Source organism: Apteryx mantelli, unplaced genomic scaffold (genome assembly GCF_036417845.1).
Source record: "Apteryx mantelli isolate bAptMan1 unplaced genomic scaffold, bAptMan1.hap1 HAP1_SCAFFOLD_20, whole genome shotgun sequence".
Lineage (NCBI taxonomy): Eukaryota > Metazoa > Chordata > Aves > Apterygiformes > Apterygidae > Apteryx > Apteryx mantelli.
Window position 1 is genome coordinate 14,358,913 of NW_027118553.1, and position 15,530 is coordinate 14,374,442.

The 15,530-nt window shown below is 54.0% G+C and overlaps 1 pseudogene; it reads left to right on the forward strand.

Annotated features, from left to right (window-relative positions):
- The first annotated feature begins 3,708 nt into the window (after nt 1–3,708).
- Nucleotides 3,709–4,716, forward strand: LOC136996042 (olfactory receptor 14A16-like; annotated as a pseudogene).
- Nucleotides 4,717–15,530: the final 10,814 nt, after the last annotated feature.

Genomic DNA, 15,530 nt, shown 5'->3' on the forward strand with positions numbered 1-15,530 from the left:
TGTGGACATCAAGGTGGCATGACAGTCTGTGGTCATATCGTCCAGGGGTGAGAAGAGGTTCAGGAGGAGGAGAGCTAGAAGGGTTTGAGAGCACAGAGAGAGTGGAGCAGAGACCTTGCTGTGATGTGCCTCCCATTTATGCAGCATGCTTGAATGCAGATGGAATGGACTTCCCCAAAAGACAGAGGTGGGATTCAATTATGTGGGCACAGGTAGGAAAACTGATATTCCCTGGCATGTTTGCCCAGCAACCACTCCAAAAGGGCATGGTTTTCCTGTAGGTTCCACACAGTTGCGCTAGGAACCCCATGCACCTGACATGGACCTGCCAGACTACTTTTATGTCATTAAATGAAGTGTCTGCCCTGAACTGCTTTAGCAGTTTGCACTGCAGGGATCTCCATGTGTCCCAGCTTCATAATCAATGGAGCTCTAGTAGTAGCAGAAGGCATCTAGTGCCATTTTGGATGGCCAAGGAAATTTTCCACCTGACCCCCACCTCATGCTCTAGAAGGATGGGGATGTCACAGGTGCTCCATCAGAGCAAGCAGAAGCTGGCACATGCCTTGGACCACCTCTGTCTCTTCAAATGTCACCAGGTGTCAGCAGGCAACTGACTCCCACCGTCCATCTCAGGTGATTACAATGGGAGCTTAGACAAAGAGTTCCCATGCAGACACCTCTGCTGTGCTCACTTCACCTTAGGCGGAGGGGAATCCCCCGACTTTATGTTTGTGGAGTTCATGGGAGGGATCTGAATCCCACTCCAGCAGGCATGTGATGCCCAGAGTGACTCACCTGAATCAAAACATGAATCATGAGTAATGAACTCCCTTCTTGCCCCTTTCCAGGTGTCCTGCCTAGTTAAGAGATGGGAATAGGGGCTTCCAGAGTGGGACATTTCCGCCTCTTGCAGATAACCATTCTCTGATGAGACAAATTGAAATGCTGGAATCAGTCTTCCTTCAGTGCTTAGAGAGGGACCACTGGTGACTATTTTAGTCTCTTTCAATTAACATTTCACAGGAGGAGGGAGCACAAGGGATAGAAAAATTCACACCTTCAGCTGGGCCTCTGCTCCTGAACTGGGCCAGACTCCTGGGACAGAGGAAGCTCCTGGCAACCTGGTAGCACTGCCCAGAGACAGCTGTGTGCAGGAGCAGCTCCTCTGCAAAGAGCAGCAGGGCTCCGGGCCCTGCCTGCTGCTGCTGACAGGAGATGAGAAGTGAAAGGCAGTGTGGAGTGGGATGACAGAGGAGAGCTCATTGTGGGAGGAATCTTCACAACACGGTAAGTCTCTGGCTGCCAGGCAATGCTACTGAGGTTCCTGGAGGGGGTCTCCTGAACCCAGCCCATCCCATGATTGGATTCTTAAGGATCACTCTCCTGAATTCTCCTGTGCAGAGCAGGAGAAGATGCTTCAGAGCAGGATTCCTGCTACACCATCATAGGGACAGGGCATGCTGCTACCTTATCCCGGGGATGGCTTCTGGGGTTGTGAAGCCAGGGAATGCACCCAGGGCTGCCCAGAGCTGTAATTCAGAGTAGTGTCCCTGTGGCCAAGGGCGCCGCGTGCCTGGGGCAGTGACTCTGCTGCCTGAGAGGAAGCAGAGTTTCTCCCTGTCGGGGGAAGCTCTGGGTGAGAGGAGAGACCCTCAGCAGGACAGGTTCATTCTCCCATAGAGAAGGTGCTGTGTGGGTCAGGGTCACGGTTGCTCACAGCTCCAGCTCACCCTGAGCACATTCCTGAGGGGACTTTTCAAGAGGGAGCTCAGGACAAGGGCTCCTTGAAATGGAAGGAGCTTTCCTTTTAGGCTAGGTGCTTTCAGTTCCCTAATTTTGGCAGGGAGACAAGAGGAAAGAGTTTTCTGGTCTGACAAAGAACTGGGACTCCTAAACCTTCACTCTCAAAGATCAATAGGTCTGTGAAAAAGCTCAGCAAGCACCTTCATCCTCACCCAGCCTACAAACAGCATCAGCATCACCTTTATGGCATTATCAGCATTTATGTGACCTGCTCCTTGGGACTTTTGAGCACAGCCATGCCCCTGGCCTGGGAGGATTCTGTAAGGCAGAACTGAGCACACACAGAGCAGGACGGGATCTTGTGACAGAGCTGCTGGCAGGGACAGCTCCAGGCAGCAGAGATGGGCAGGGAAGTCCAGCAGAGCCTCTATCCTGAAAGGCATGGAGCCCAGGGCTTGAGCCACCTCCTCTGCAGCCAGACCTCTGGAAGAGGAGAGGGGCATCTCTCCTGCCATGGGCCCATTTCATGGTGCCCGACAAAGGGGCCTAGAGCAACTGCCTTGTGATGTTGCCGTCTGCAAGGCGGCATGCCCAGCTGGGCAAGGGGAAGGCTTTCCTGAGTGCCCCTCTGTCTCTCTCTCCTTGCCTCCCTTGGCAGCAGGATCATGGCATTGCTCCTTGTTTCCCCTCCTGTCCAGGATGCTCCCCTTCCTCTCTCAGGCCATCTGGGGTTGGGGGGTTTCAGCTGCAGTTCAGACACCTACCCTGCGAGTTGTGCAACAGAGGGGTCTGCATGGGAGTGAGCTGTCCCCAGCCACCTTGAAACCTGTGCAGCTCCAGCAAACGCACCCTGTGGGGCTGGGAAATGAGCTAATCTTACCATGCTCTTCATCATGGTCTCCATATCTGGCCTGAGAGACAAGAAATTGAAAATCTTCCCTTAAAACCTGAAGTCCTCCACTCTCAGCTCAGTCCAGTTTCTTTCTGAGGGGAACGTCTGAGTGTGATTGTCATTTGGTTGAGAGAGGTGCAAGCACAGGTCAGTGAGGGGCAAGACTCATTGACAGACCAGATCCCCTGACTCTGTACAAAGTCACAGCGAGCCCTTTTTTCCCCTTGGGATGCACAAGTGCTCATGCTGAGAGCAATTGAAATGCCAAAGATTCCTACCCTGTCCAAGAATGCTCCCACGGTGTGATGGAGGTATCTAAAAACGAAATCAATGACCAGATCTCTGCTGCAGGTCATTTTTTTGTAAAAAAAATAGGTGTCTAAAAGTGGAACAGCCCTTCCACATAAGGGGTGGACATAATCTGCTGCAGGATGTGTGCATCAGAGGCAGTCACTTCCCACTCCCACTACAGCTCCTGGAGATAGAGCACAGATGGTGAATTGATGTGAGGAGAGGGTCCATCTCATTGGGACAGAGACATCTAGAAAGGGTCAGGTCAGCCCCTGCCTTCACTTGACTGTTTCTCTGCCTTGCTCGATCAGGATCTGGCATGACTGATCCAGATACAGACACCTCTGTTCAAGAGGGCAAGGCTGGGAGAGATGACTCCCTCTCAAGGGTCTTCTCTTTCAGAGAGAGCTGACATGAGTGCTGTATTCATCTGTCATTCTGGTAAATAGAGAATATTCCCATTGTGTCATTGGACACAAGACCCCTTTCTGCACATCATGGCGACCATTTTCTGGTATCCCACCAAATACGTGGGGCTGATTGACACCTCCATTTACACCCTCTGACAGAGCAAAACTGACTCCTCTGGAGACCATGGGCAGGGGCGCCTGCGCTGCATGTCACGTTCAGTCAGCATGCACCAGAGCTCCAGACAGAGCGCTGAATGAATGTAAAGCACAGAGAGATGTGGGGATTTCTATTACAAGTGCAATGGGTTTGGCTCAGAGAAGACTGCTGTAACTAGCCACTGTTGTTCCCCCAAAGCCGAGAGGGAGCAAATGTCCAGCGGTAGCTCCTTCACCGAGTTCCTCCTCCTGGCATTTGCGGACACACAGGAGCTCCAATTCTTGCACTTCTCGCTCTTCCTGGGCATCTACCTGGCTGCCCTCCTGGGCAACGGCCTCATCATCACAGCCATAGCCTGTGACCACCGCCTGCACACCCCCATGTACTTCTTCCTCCTCAACCTCTCCCTCCTTGACCTTGGCACCATCTCTGTCATTGTCCCCAGATCCATGGCCAATTCCCTCTGGAACACCAGGGCCATTTCCTACTCAGGATGTGCTGCCCATATCTTTCTGCTTCTCGTCTCATTTTCAGCAGAATATGCTCTTCTCACAGTCACGGCCTACGATCACTACGTTGCCATCTGCAAACCCCTGCACTACGGGACCATCATGGGCAGCAGAGCTTGTGCCAAAATGGCAGCAGCTGCCTGGGCCAGTGGTTTTCTCTATGCTCTCCTGCACACTGATAACACCTTTTCAATACCTCTCTGCCAAGGTAATGTCGTGGACCAGTTCTTCTGTGAAATTCCCCAGATCCTCAAGCTCTCCTGCTCAGAATCCTACCTCAGGGAAGTTGGGGTTACTGTGGTTGCTGCCTGTTTAGTCTCCAGGTGCTTTGTTTTCGTTGTGATGTCCTATGTGCAGATCTTCATGGCTGTGATGAGGATCCCCTCTGAGTAGGGCAGGCACAAAGCCTTTTCCATGTGCCTCCCTCACCTGCCTGTAGTTTCCTTGCTTGTCAGCACTGTCATGTTTGCCTACCTGAAGCCCCCTTCCATCTCCACAGCTCTGGATCTTGTGCTGTCCGTTCTGTATTCGGTGGTGCCCCCAACAGTGAACCCTCTCATCTACAGCATGAGGAACAAGGAGCTCCAGGAGGCAGTGAGGAAGCTGATTCAGCCAGTACTAGTTCAGCAGCAAGGAGCTGCCCATCTCTCCTCACAAGCAACTCCCAGGTTATCTCAGGCACCTCTCGTGCGTTGCGCATTCTGTCTGTGAAAGTCATGTTTGTACACAAATGTTTGAATTCCTCCCACTTCTCCAGAGGCACAAAGCCCATCCGTCTGAACCAGAGACCTTCTGTAAAGCTGCTGATCACTGTGTCAGAGCTGACCTCCCAAGTAGCACCGCTGTAATAAAAGGGGATCTTCTTAGTACTGTGCCTGAAGGTTGGGCTCTTCTTCCTGAGCTGGAGCCAAGAAAGAGCTCAGGGAATTGCCCCCCAAAAGGCCCTGTTGCCGTGCCTGGGATTTCCATGGGCTAAGGGGCATCAGCTCTTTTGGGGGATGTGTGAGGGAATGAGGGCTGGATTCAGCTGTCACTTGTGGGTGTCCAGTGCCCCTGGAGAGGGTGAGTGGTCAAGAGGTCTCTGCCAGGGACTGTCCCACCTATTAGAGGGCTAGTGATGGGTGCCCATCCTTCTGGAAAGGAGTACTGAGCCACCAGAAGAGCAGAGGGGATCTCCAGGGACAGCACATCCCTGGGACGGGCAGTGAGTGGAGTGTCCCAAAACCAAGTGGAGTCACCCAAAGCAAAGGGCTAAACCAAGGAATGCACCAAATCAGGGCTCTGCAGTCTCAGGAGAGGCAGTGGGCTGGGTCTGTGACACCCCTGAGCCTTTGGAAATGCCCTGTGATTGCTCCAAGCATCCTCCACAGCCACAGACCCTGGGGAGGGCGTTGTCAGGTGCAATAATGCTGGTCCAGCTGGGCCTGCCCTGACAGCAGGGCCAGTGCCGAGTCACCCTGGGGCCCCACAGCCCGCTCGCCCTGCAGAGCAGCACCGCCAGCTTGGGACCCTGTGGGGAGCACAGGTGCAGAAGAGGTGCAGGAACGGCCAGAGAGGCCAGCACAGACACACCGACCTTGGAAAAGTCTCTCTGGGGAGCAGGGACACCTCCAGAGAAGAGCAAAGGAGCAACTGTGTGCTTGTGGGGGGAATAAATGAAAACCTGTTTCTGTGTGTGTCAGCTCGGGGCAGGCTGCTGGGTCACTGGAGCTGTCTGAGGATCCCCGGGGCCAGGACTCGTGTTCTGTGCTGGGCAGAGGGGCTGCCCAGAGGGGCTGCAGGCAGCCAGGGTTAAGGATGTCCTGGTCATGAGAGCAGTGGAGACACGGAGTGAGTGGTCTCCATTTCCTTGTGCCATTGCTGGCCCCCAGCCCCCCGGGGGCTGATGGGGAGGCTGACACCCCTCTCTGCACCCCACGACCTGCTGTGCCCTTCAGAGGTGCTGGGGCTGTGGGGTGAGTGCCCAGAGCTCTGCAGCCCCCTGCGGTGGGCACTGCTGCGGGGCCAGCGCCACCCTGGGCTGCTCTGCTGGGTGGTGTGGGGAGAGGGCAGGGGAGGTGGGGTGATGCAGGGAGGGTCTGGGCTGGGCTGGAAAGGACCCAGGAGAGGAAAAATGCCAGCAGGCAGCTCCTGCGTGTGAACGGCAGTGTGGGAGCACATGGCTGTGTGCTTGCATGTCAAATGCAGGTTTCCTGGGAAAGGCACCAGGACATGGCGGGTGCAGGAGAGAAGAGCCCAGGTTGTTCCCTGTGTTGCATGGAGACACTGGGGAAGCTGCCCCAGGGCCATCGTTCCAGACCAGCCCCTCACATCACCCCTTTCCAGCACTGGCTGCTCACCCCAGCTGTGGGGTTGTCCATGGCCAGCTCCATTCTCCTGCAGGTCTCCATATCCGGACACAGGAGAAAATGCCAGCCTTGCACGGTCTCTCTTCTGCACCACACCCCAGCACATCCCACAGCACGGATGTCTGCTAACACCCCCGTAACTGGGAGGCCTTAGGCAGAGCTTCCCCTGGAAAGCTGAGGCAAAGAAGACATTTAATACCCCAGCCCTTTTCATATCCAAGGTCTCTGATGCCAGCTCCAGCTGAGCTCTGCCTTTCCTCACTCCATCCCTGCGTGCACGGAAAAGGTCTCAACGCTCCCCCGTGCAGTCCGTCCCCCTTCCACCCTTGTGCACTCCCTGCCTGGCACCTTGATTGCTGGTGCTGCTGCCAGGGCAGAGGTGGAGGATAACCCAGAGTGGCTCCTCAGGGAGTTCCCCAGGGAAAAGCTATGCCCGGACCCAGCCTCAGACCCAGACCCAGCGTGGCAGAGCAGAGCTGCCCTCCCCCCACTCACCCTGGCAGTGACAGCCCCACCTCAGCCCACTCCTGAAAGGCTCCAGTGCAGCTCTCAAGGGAGCTGGAGCTGCCTCTCCTAACTGTGCACCATAAAATCTGACCCAAGTGGCTGCCCTCACTTTTTCGTCCAGCTAAGATTCTGCATACAGTGTTAGCTGAGTAGGGGTCCAGATCTGAAGCTCTCCTTACACCTTTACATTGGCTGTCAGGCAAGCATTGCTATGGATATATGGTCATCTTCTGCACCTAAAACCCTCTCTGGGTGCTGCTCAGGTCCCAGCATCCCTTTCTAAGGCTTTCTTGACTGTAGTGTGGAGGCAGATTTGAGGTCCAGATGGGAGTCAGTTCAGCAGGATGGGGACAGGAACAGGTCCGTACGTGAGAGGTGCAGGGCCAGGCACAGGCATGTCCTCAGCATAACTCAGGCAAGGCTCCAGCCTGTGATTCTTCCCTGAGGGTGCAGCAATCACTCTCCAGTGCCCCTTCCCTGCGCCTCCCAGCTCCCCACTGCCTTTCCTGAGACTGCAGAGCCCTCGTTTCCCCATGCATACCTGCATTTAGTGCTCTACCTTCTCGTTACTGCACCCGAGACCGTCCCTCACTTTGTGAGGCTCCACTCACTGCCCACACCGGGCACATGCTGTCCCTGGAGATCCCCTGAGCTTTCCTGGGGGCTCAGATTCCCCTCCAGAAGGATGGGCATCTCTCATCAGCACTGTCACCTGTGGGACAGCCTCAGGCAGGAAATTCAGAGACCATTCACCAGCTTCACTGACACTGGTCACCAACAGATGAACCCAGGATCCAGTCCTCAGTCCCTAACACATCACACGGAGACTCTGAGCTTGTCCTCCCCCACATCCCATGGAGGTCACAAGCAGAGCAGCAGGCCCTTCTATCGTGCAATGTCTTTGGGCGTATTTTTGACTCTGGCTTCTGAAGAAAGGCCAGACTTCAGGCACGTAATGGAGGGGATCCCCTTTTATTATAGCAGTGTTCTTGTGCAGGCCAGGTCTGGCCTAAATGCACCCAATGCCTGGTCCTGCCTGAGCTCACAGGAATGCACAGGGAAGCACAAACCTACCACCAGCACGTTACAAGAGCACTGGGGCCATATACACATATCAGACCACAGAGGACAGTGTGGAAATAAGGAGAAAATCCCTGGAAAAAAAAGTCCTGCTGCTGTTGGTGGACGTGTCTCCAAGAAAGCTGAAGGTCCCACGCAAAGGCTGCAGTGAGGAAATGCCTGCTGTGGCAGTGGGGGAATGGTCCTGAGGAGCAGAGGATCTGTCCCCACAGACTTCATCCAGACTCTCCTTCTTTCCACTGTTGCTCTGCTTGGAGTGTTGGAACGCTGTAGAGGGAAGGCATCAGGCCATGGTGACAGCCGGCTGCCACCCTCACAGGAGAGGGGTGTGAGATCATACCCTGACTGTGGCCACAGGAGCTGAGCTCTCTTAAGGGACACGGGACCCATGGTCTAGGTCACGCCTGTACTCGTCGGAGCCTGACTCTGTGCCCCTGAGCTCCCTTGGTGTCTGCACCAAAAGACACACTGCAAAGGGAAACTCTCCTCATTGCACTGAAGGCATCCAAGGAGCTCAGACTAGCGGGCTCGGAGGTTCTCCCATCTCTGCTGATGAAGGCGGAAGCCTGGCTTCCTGCTTCAACACGGTCTCTCGATCAGATTCAAATGAGAGATTCCCGAGGACAAGTGGCACGAAGCAAAATATTTATTTCTTTTAGGAGAATGTGACAGAGAAAAGTAAGTAAGAAAGACAGACATGAGCAACACCTAGCTATGTTGCCAAATACTCTGGGAATGAGGAGTAGATGCACATGGGAGAGTTACTGGTGCTGACATTGTACCTACTGAACCAGTTTCCTCAGTGCATCATTTGAGCTCCTTGTTCCTCATGCTGTAGATGAGGGGGTTCATTGCTGGAGGCACCACTGCGTACAGAACAGCCACGACCAGATCCAGAGCTGGGAAGGAGAGGGAAGGGGGCTTCAGGCAGGCAAAGATGCCAGTACTGAGAAACAGGGAGACCACGGCCAGGTGAGGCAGGCACATGGAAAAGGCTTTGTGCCATCCCTGCTCAGAGGGGATCCTCAGCACAGCAGTGAAGATCTGCACATAGGACAGCACAATGAAAACAAAGCACCCAAAGGCTAAACAAAGCGTAATCACAAGTGCCCAAACCACCCTGAGGTAGGAGTCTGAGCAGGAGAGCTTGAGGATCTCGGGAACATCACAGAAGAACTGCTCCACAACATTGCCTTTGCAGAGTGGTAGTGAAAATGTGTTCCCAGTGTGCAGCACAGCATTGAGAAAACCACTGGCCCAGGCAGCTGCTGCCATTTTGGCACAAGCTCTTGTGCCCATGATGGTCCCATAGTGCAGCGGCTTGGAGATGGCAACAAAGCGGTCATAGGACATGACTGTGAGGAGATAATACTCTCCTCCTAACAAGAAGGAAATGAGGAAGACCTGGGCAGCACATCCTGAGTAGGAAATGGCCCTGGTGTCCCTCAGGGAATTGGCCATGGATTTGGGGACAATGACAGAGATGGTGCCAAGGTCGAGGAGGGAGAGGTTGAGGAGGAAGAAGTACATGGGGGTGTGGAGGTGGTGGTCAGAGGCTACAGCTGTGATGATGAGGCCGTTGCCCAGGAGGGCAGCCAGGTAGATGCCCAGGAATAGCGAGAAGTACAAGAGCTGCAGCTCCCATGTGTCCGCAAACGGCAGGAGGAGGAACTCATTGAGGGAGCTGATGTTGGACATTTGCTCCTTTGCGGCACACAGGGAACTGTCAAGGAAGAGGAGACACTGACAAGTTAGGACAGACTTCTCTGAGCAAAAATTTCTCTTAGGCTCCCCCCAAACACACACACTACTTCTCCCCATCTCAGCAGCACTGTCATTGAGCTCTGTGGCTTGACCTCTGGTTTGTGCTGGCTGAGTTTGCTGTGAGGAGCAGGGACCTCTGCCCGTGGGCTCCGGAGGAGTCAGCCCTGACCTACAGCACTGCAGACATGGGAACAGAGGTGACTACACTGTTATATTCCCAGTTCCAGTCAGATTTCATCCACTCATCATGCTGAAGGCATTTTCAGCATCTTCACACCCACTTTAAATAATGTGGGTTCATGAATAATTTTAAGGCTTCTTTGGTTTTCTTTAGTTGACCCTGTCACCCCTGAGGAGGATTCCTGGAGGTAGAAATCCCCAGCATTGCTGCTGCACTCAGAGCGAGCAGCTGTGATTCTGCAGAGGCAAAAGGATTCACTCTGGCTTGAGTGCAGAGGGAGCAGAGCTGGCCTGTCCATCTGCCTTGTTCCCAGCTGCCCTGTGCTCGCACTGCGGAGGTGAAAGGACAGTTGCACTTGTGTTACCCGAAAAAGAAACAACACTGCAGAGAGCAGAGGAATGCACTTGCAAAGTGCCCATCAGCACTCTTTCTGAGGGGATGGGAGGCAGGTCTCAGCCCTCCCCTTCTAGCCAGGAACACATCAGGCTCCTTCCAGCTGCCCACATCCAGCTACCCAGCAGCAAGTCTCAGCGTGGCCTCAGTATCTAGGTGGCTTCTCCTTGGGGCACCTAGATAACACACAACTGCAACGGGAGAGCTGTGTCCTTGTGGAGGGCAGCTTGCAGCCCAGCCAGACACCCCAGGGAAACAGCTGAATGTCCTAAGGATGGAGTGTCCTGACAGGAGAGTTGGCTCATTCCCACACCCCACACTTCATTGCCCAGAGCCCCACAGGTTAGAGGGGCACTTCACTGTCAAGGACATGTCTGCATGGCAGGAGCTGCAGGGTCGGTGTCTGAACTGCATCAGAAACCCCCCCTGCCCAGAGAGTCCAAGGGGAAGCACAAGGGCAGCATGGGCAGGTGGGAAACATGGAGCAATACCATGATATTTGTGGTGAGGGAGGCAGGGACAGGGAGGGACAGAGGGGCACTCAGGAGTGTCTCCTCTCCTGCATGTCTGGCTGCTGAGGAAACGACTCCTGCCCTGCACCCCACAGCCTTGAGAGCAGAGGGCTGTGCTGGCTGGGAGAGGAGAGGAGGCGTTGGAGCTGATAGTTTCCTCTCACACTTTGAGCATGACTCTGCTGCCTGGAGCCGTCCCTGCAGGGAGCTGTTTCTCTCTCCCTACGTCTCTCCCCTCTCAGTGCTCACAGACCCCATCCCACCCGCCGGGTGCTCAGCTCTGCCCTGCAGAAACCTCCTGGGTGAAGGGCTCTGCCCAGGGCACCTCCGTGTTTGCAGGTGCTACAGAGCAGGTGAGAGAAACCTTGCTGAGGCTGGAAAGGTGATGCTGGCTCTGTCCTTAGGCTGAGGGGTGGATGGAGGCATTTGCTAGGTCGCTCCCAGAACTGCTCCTCTCTCAGTGTCAATGTCTCAGTCCCCTGTCTAAACCTGACAGATCCAATCCCATTTCACCCCACCCAAACAGAAAATAACCGAAAGCACAGGCTCATGACAGCTCCTTCCCTTTCATGTATCCCCTACCTTGACCTTTCTTTTTGGAAAGGCCCCTCCAGAAATGTTCTGGGAGTGAGCTGCAGATCTGGGCAGCCCTGACCCATGCTGCACCCTTTCAGCAGCAGAATGAACTTGCCCTGATGGGGGTCTCTGCTTCCACCCAGAGCTTCTCCCCGCAGTGCTGTGGGGAGCTCCCCAGGCAGGCTGAGTGCTGACCCTTGCAGGCAGCAGAGTCACTGCCCCGGGCACACAGCACCCTGGGTCGCAGCGACACTGCTCTGAGGTACAGTCCATGCAGACAAGTGTGCAAACCCCGGTTCCACACCCCTGCAGCTGTCCCCAAGAAAAAGGAGCAGGATGCCCTGTCCCTGTGACAGTGTGGAGGCAGATCCCTGCTCTGATGCACCCCTTTCTCCTCTGCAAAGGAAAAACTGGGAGAGACAACCTTAAAAAACAGATGTGGAATGGGATGTGTTGGCTTTAGCAGACCCCTCCAGGAACCTCGGTAGAATTGCCCTGCAGCCAGAGATTTACCGTGACAAGGGCTGTCATGATTTCTCCCACAATGCACTGTCAGCCGTCCTCCCACTCCACACTGCCTTTCACTTCTTGCTGTCGTGTCTCATCTCATGTCAGCAGCAGCAGGCAGTGCCCGGAGCCCTGCTGCTCTTTGCAGAGGAGCTGCTCCTGCACACAGCTGTCTCTGGGCAGTGCTGCCAGGTTGCCATGAGCTCCTACCATCCCAGGAGCCTGGCCCCGCTCGGCAACAGTGGCTCAGCTGAAGGCATGAATTTTTCTGTCCCATGCGCTCCATCCTCCTGGGAAATGTTCACTGCGGTATACCAAAATAATCACTTTTGCTCCCTCTCTAAATAACGCAGAGAGACCAATTACAGCATTGTCACTTGTTTCATCAGAGGATGGTTATCTACAAGAGGTGGAAACGTCTCACTTTGGAAATCCATATTCACACATCTTAACTAGGCAGGACACCTAGAAAGGGCCAAGAAGGAATCTCATTTTCCCATGGTTTGGATGCTGATTCAGATGGGTCAGTTTGGGCATCTCATGCCCATTTAGAAGCCCCTGGCATGCAGTGGGATTCAGCTAACTCTCATGAACTCCACATACACACAGGAGGTGGGATTCCCCTTGCCCAAGCTGAAGTGGGCACAACAGAGATGTCTGCACTCGAGCTCCTTGTCTAAGCTCTGGTTATAATCCCTGGAGCTGGAGGGTGGGAGTCAGTTGCTCACATGCAAACACCTGGGGACATTTGAAGAGACAGCAGTGGTCCCAGGCATGTGCCAGTGTCTGCTTGCTCTGATGGAGCAACTGGGAGACACACATCTTTATGGAGCACCAGCTAGGGGCCAGGCGGAGAATTTCTTTGGCCATCTGAAATGACACTAGATGCCTACTACAACTAACGTTCCACTCACGCGGAAGCTGAGACAGATGAAGATCCCAATGTTACAAAGAGCTAATGCAATTCAGTGCAGACACTTGATTTAATGACATAAAATAGGCTGGCAGGGCCTTTTCACGTGCCTGGGGTGTCCAGCAAAACCACATGTGTCTTGTAGATACAGCATGGAACCTACAGGAAAACAATCGCCCTTTGCAGTGGCACTGTGCAAGTGCTGCAGGACATCTTGGGTTTCCTACCTGTGCCCAAACAAATGAATCCCACCACTGCCTTTAGGGAAAGTCCATCCTGTCTACATCTATGTGTGCTGCATAAATGGGAGGCACATCACACCAAGGTCTCCACTCTAGTCTCAGTATTCTCAAACCCTTCTTAGCTCTTCACCCTCTGAACCTCTTCTCACCCTGGCAGATGATATGAACAGGGACTAGGCTAATGATGACCTCAGGGTGGTCGGATCATAGGCTGCCCAGGCCCAGGGACTTCTTCAGTGACGCCTTGTCCTGCCTGGAGTTCGGCTCACATCTGTCACAGACCCCAAGGAGCTGCAGAGTCAGCTCGGGCCACCAACCCCTCTCCTGCCATTCCTGCAAGGCCCAGCTCTGTTTCTCCCTGGCCTTGGGCACTGCAGAGTTTGCTCTCTTAGTGGGAACCTCCTTTCACCATCACATTGCCACCTGCTATCCATGCCAGCACATCATCACTTGCAATCAAAGCCTGTGCATACATGAGGTCCTTCGTAACATGTTTCCCTGGGACAAGTCTTCGGTCGGCGCCACAGCTGAGATGCTGAAGCCAAAATATATGCAAACATATGCAGGAGTGCCACATGGTTGGAATAACTGACATTTGCTGGGATCAGTCACACGATGGAGTCCTTCAATGGCAGGGTACAAGTTCTTCAGGAGAGACCATCAGGCAAGATGAGGAGGGGGATGTCCTATGTGTGAAGGGGTAGCTTGCATGTATGGAGCTCTTCCATGGCATGGACCAAGGGAGGCAGCTCTGAAGGGCAGAGGAGCTCAGGAAAGCCCGCAGGTCATTAAGGATAGCACCCATCAAGCACAAGAATGCTCCGTAAAGAACAGTGTGCAAAATCAGTAGCCATCTCTGGACCCCAACTTGGCTAAACAGGGAACTCCCACGTAAGCTCCAGGGCAATCAGGCAGGACATGGAAAGGGGAAGAAGGCCGAGGCTGCAAAGGAGGAATTTAGAAATATTGTCCAGCAAAGTCAGGATGGTGTTAAGGAAGCCAAAGCTCCCCTGGCATAGAGACACTTGCAGGGGATATGAAGGACAGGAATAAGAGCTGCTACTGCTTCAGTGACAGTAAAGGAATAAACAAGGAAATGTGGGCTCACTGCTGAATGGGTGAATGGGGAAGGGATTCTAGCAAAAGTGGATGTAGATAGGTCTGGGGAAGTCAAGTCCTTCCTGGCTTCAGTCTTCACCCACAAGGTCTCCTCAGCTGTTGTGCCTAGAGGCAGGACTCCTGAGGAGAAAAACAGTCCATGGTGCCTAAGTCTCTAGAACCCAACCCATACAAATCTATGGGCCTGGATGGCTGGCATTCATGGACATGCAGAGAGCTGGCTGCTGTGACAGCAAGGCTGCTCTCTTCCATCTTTGAAATGTTGTGGAGATCAGGGGAGGTCCCAATGACCAGAAGAAGAAATATGTTGTGCTCATCTTCAAAAAGGGCCACAAGGACAACCTGGGGAGCTGCAGGCCATTCAGCCTCATGTTGCTGAGGGGTGTGTCATGGAGCCAGTCCTCTCAGATCACCTTTCTGGGCACATCATGAAGAATGTGCCTGGGAACAGTCAACATGGAGTTACTGAAGGTAAATCATTCCTGACCCACCTGATTGCCTTCAGTGATGAAAGAGCTGTACTTGTGGAGGAGAGGAGAGTAGTGGATATCCAGGAGACATCCAAATGGGCAAAAAGATAGCTGGATGATGGAGCTCAGAGGTGTTTCATGAATGGGTCATGCTTGACCAGGAAGCCAGGGAAAGGTGGGGTATGCAGGGGTATACCCCGCATCCTGTCCTCTTTGAAAGGCTCCTCAGCAGGGCAGAACAACACGTGCATCAGGACAGGCAGAGACCTGACTGGTAGAGGAGTGACCCCAGGAAGAAGGCCCTGGACATTATGAAGGGTGCCATATGAGCCAGTGGTGCATGCTCACCACAAATGAGGCCAGCCAAATACAGGACTGCATTAGGAAGAGCGTGGCCACCCAGGCAAGGGCAGTTCTTATCCCCCTCCACTCAGCACTGCTGTGGCCACATGTCTGCAACAGTGTGTGCCAGTATGGTACGCCCAGTGCTGGAGGAATGGGAAACAACTGGAGAGGGTCCAGAGGAGGTCTGCCAAGATGGGGTTGGGGGCCTGAAGCACATGGCATGTATGGAGTTGCTGAGAGACCGGGGCTTCTTTAGCCTGGCGAAGTGGAAGCTAAGGCCAATACAGTAGTAACCTGTGAGAGGGTGGTTTCAGAGATGGTGAAGCTTTTCTTTGTAGTGGGAAGCAGCATGAGAAGGGGAAAGAGCCACAAAGAGCATCTTCAGAGGTTCAGAGTGGACTTCACGTAACAAGAATGTCACTTGTAGGGTAGTGCTGTGGTGCAACAGGACACCCAGAGGGACTCCGTGATCAACCCCTAGCTTTGTGATTCAAGGAGCAGCCAGGAAGGACAGCGGGATGTCAGTAAAGGTGGGGAGATCCTGCAGTGAGAGCAAGGTGGGGAAGCA